The sequence below is a fragment of the Sphaeramia orbicularis genome, chromosome 15 (assembly GCF_902148855.1).
Source record: "Sphaeramia orbicularis chromosome 15, fSphaOr1.1, whole genome shotgun sequence".
Lineage (NCBI taxonomy): Eukaryota > Metazoa > Chordata > Actinopteri > Kurtiformes > Apogonidae > Sphaeramia > Sphaeramia orbicularis.
The window spans coordinates 3,985,882-3,990,042 of NC_043971.1; positions in this window are offsets into that span (position 1 = coordinate 3,985,882).

The following is a 4,161-nucleotide window of genomic DNA, read 5'->3' on the forward strand; positions in this document are numbered from 1 at the left end:
AGAAATATGTTTTTGTGTTTTTCCATCTTAATTTCAACCGTTACACATTCCATCAGATTGTCTATAGCAATTGTCAAATCACCATTTATCTTACATTTCAAATCATTTAACACAAATAGGGCCACGCCCCCTCCTCTTTTATTGGCTCTGTTTTGCCAAAACATCTCATATCCTTCTAACTCATCTAGTAACTCTTTCTCATCACTCAGCCAAGTCTCTGAAATTGCTATTACACTAAATTTATGCTGTAATTTTTGCAAATAATCTTTAATTTTATCAAGATTGCTATATAGACTCCTGCTATTAAAGTGAATCACCGAAAAAACCCTTAATTTTAGACTTATACTTGTCTTCTGAATAATATTCACATGTTGTTTTAATGCTGTGGTAGAAGTGGGTCTCTGGGTCAATATCATTCTCTAAGACATAGGGTTTGTGATCTTGAAAGTCAAAAGACTTAAATTCAGTGTATTCACACATTCTCATATTTCAGTCCTCAACAGAATCTGACCTCATAGCTCCATCACAACAAAATCTGATATGACATATCTCCACTGGTCCACCTCTGTACTTTGTTCTTCATCTTCATTTATACTGATCAAGCTCAGTTATGTCTCTAATAACAATAACTTTGGCCCGTTCAGGAGTACCATTCAGTCTTATCATTACCTTACAGTTTCTTACCCATGTGTCTTGGATTTTTTTTTCCTTTTTCAAGATTCTTGCTTGTCTTGCAATTGCAGCATTTCTCTTTGTTAAATTTTCGTTTATGTACACCCCTGTGCCCTTAAGTTTTTTGCATGCTTGAGCACTTCAATCTTCTGTTTTCTGCTCACCAAACGAATAATAATGTTTGGCCTCTTGCTCTGTTTTTGGGGTAAGGTGTGACAGACAGCTATATCTTTACGGTGTAAAGGAATGTCTTTGCTGTTTAAAAACTTAATAACTTGTTCCTCCAGAGAGTGTAATTCAGTGTTTGATGCATCCTCACCGTTCTTGTCACCGGCTGTGATGCTTGCATAAGTGCGATGGTTAGTCTTTAGTCCTGTTATCATTAGCTCATCCATCCTTATGCTCTGCTCCAGATCTTCAACTCTTCTTTCCAGTTCGTCTATTTTCTTGTCTTTTTCCCTAATCACCGCCTTCAATTTCCGCATTTCCTCAATTAAATCCAGTAGTCCCGTCTGTTGTTTTGCCACCTTGCTTAGCTCCTCAGACATAAAGTTCAAAGACTTCTTCACTTCTTCCATGTCTTCTGCAAGCTTTTTCGTTGCCATGTCTCCTGCCTTAGCTTGGCTCCTGGCCTAGCCTGGTAGCTTACCGCTGGTAGTGGTGGCTCCTGGCCCGGTAGCTAGCCGCTGGTGGTGGTGGCTCCTGGCCTGGTAGCTTACCGCTGGTGGTGGTGGCTCCTGGCCTGGTAGCTGGCCTCTGGTGGTGGTGGCTCCTGGCCTGGTAGCTGGCCTCTGGTGGTGGTGGCTCCTGGCCCGTTAGCTAGCCGCTGGTGGTGATGGCTCCTGGCCTGGTAGCTTACCGCTGGTGGTAATGGCTCCTGGCCTGGTAGCTGGCCTCTGGTGGTGGTGGCTCCTGGCCCGTTAGCTAGCCGCTGGTGGTGGTGGCTCCTGGCCTGGTAGCTTACCGCTGGTGGTGGTGGCTCCTGGCCTGGTAGCTTACCGCTGGTGGTGGTAGCTCCTGGCCTGGTAGCTAGCCGCTGGTGGTGGTGGCTCCTGGCTCAGCAGCTGGCCGCTGGTGGTGTCTCCTGGCCCGGTAGCTTACCGCCGATGGTGGTGGCTCCTGGCCCCTATATAAAATGAACAAATGTCAAACAATTTAAAGGATTGTTTTTCCTTAGAGATATTGTGTCTAAATCCATTAAGTAAATTTTTGGTCTGATTAGATAAAAACCTTTTGTTTTGGAGTAAACATATCAACACATTTAATTGACATGTGGCCGCGAGGGTGTGCATTTTCTGTAAACATACCTGTAAAAATAAATTAAATACTTTGAAATTTCATTTAGGAAGAATGGTAGTTAGGACACAGCTTGTAATAAGTTTGTTAATAAAACATATTTGATCATCATTTTTAAAAGCAAAACCTTAAACAGAGTTGACCACCCATAGTTCAAACCAACAACAGTAACATTTCTGTCTGACTGAAACCTTTAAAAATATTTGAAAATGTAGAAATGATTTTTAGTATCTTTATCAAGGTCAAGGCACTGCACAACTGCTGCTGCCTGTCGCCATTACCAGCGCCATTCCAAAACCTCTGGATACAATTCATGATATCATATGACGCATTCACTCTTCTTTAGTTTCTTGGTATTTTTGTAATATTCTCTATCAGCACATCATGAAAAAAGGGAGTTCTTTGAACCTCTGCAGGAAGTTTATGTCTTTGTATTCAGCAGTCATACATGTATGACTGCCGATCTGTCTGAAACTGACAAATGTGGCTAAATCTGCAGCCTGTTTAGACCAAGATACTTTAGTAAAAGTGAGTCTTTTGTCGTTAAATATAGATCCACTCTTCTTGCATCATCGTCTGTAGATGACACAGGTACCGCTAACGCAAACGTGTCAAACTCATTTCAGTTCAGGGGCCACATTCAGCCTAATATGATCTAAAGTGGGCCGGACCAGAAAAATAATATAAATAATAAGATAAGAAATTATGAATAATGTCAACTCCAAAGTTTTCTCTGTGTTTTTAGTGAAAAAAGTAAAATTCCATTTTGAAAATGTTTAAATCTACGAACTGTACTTTAACATAACATGAACAAATATGAACAACCTGAAAATTTTTAAGAAAAAAAGTGCAATGTTAACAATATTATGCCTCAGTTGATCATTTCTACATGTGCATCACAACTTAAAGATTTAGTAACAGGCAGAATATTGTATAAAATTCCACATACTTCTCTTCAGACATTTGAGATTGTTCATATTTGTTTAGGTTATTCATATTTTTTGTAAAAGGATAGTCTGTAAATGTAACTTTTTTTTCTAATTTTACTTTTTTTATACTAAAACAAAGAGGAAAATTTGCAGTTTTCATTATTTATAGGTTATTATGATAATATTTTACTCATCTGATCCACTTTAGGTTGAATTGACCTAAAATGATTTTGATTGTTAATTTCCTCAGTGTAATTTTTGTATTTCACAAATTCATCCCGTGGGCCAGATTGGACCCTTTGGCGGGCCGAATTTGGCCCCCGGGCCACATGTTTGACACCTGTGCTCTAACTAAATGTTTTCAGTTCATCCTTGAGTTGAAGTGACTGTCCACTTTGAAGCTGTTCTACTGTGTTCCACTCTTCTCCTCCTGGGTTTCCTTTTTTTAAACATAATGAGGTCGGACACCCAAACCTTGCGTGGACTGGATCCACTGGGTCTCAGTAGTGGTCCCGTTCTGACTCTTGGCAGATGCTGGGTCCTGTTTCGTGGCCCCCACCTCCCCACCGGCTCTGAGTGGAGAATGGAAAACAGGGTGGATGTGTGTTTGCTCGGAGACAGACTGAGGGTGGAGTTTCAACACACAAATGCTGCTAATCACCACTTGTCACAACTTTGGGTTTAGTTTCAAAAGCTGCGTGTCGCTGCATCAATCTCCGTGATCCCTGGCTCACCTCGGCCCGGCTTCAAAGCCCGTCTGTCTGTCTGGACCAGGTTTGACTACGGCATCATCATGTCTGCAGAATGCAGGGCGTTGCTCCTGCTCCCGCTGAATGCTCTGTAGCATTTGGTATTGAGAGGTGCAAGAATTAGCCCACGACCAACAGTTGTTTGAATAAAGAATTAAAAAATAATTGATCAGGTATTTTAACAACACTGGTCAACAACACATTTATTGTTTCAGTTTTTTGAGCTGATTTAGGATCATTTTGGTGCTGAATCCAAAAATCACATTAATTTTGCTCAATCAGGTCAACTTTTGGAACTATGCTACATATTGGCTTTTTAACATTTTTGCTTACATTTATGGGCATTTTCACATCATATGCTACAAAATTCTTTCATATTTCTTGTAATAAATGAGTTCTGAAGATTTTACTTTTGCCAATTTATGATTGTTTTTTTTTAATATTACAGGTGAATGAAATGGCTTCGACTAGAAGATCTTGCAAAAATAAGCCTGACGTATTCTGCTACATCTGCG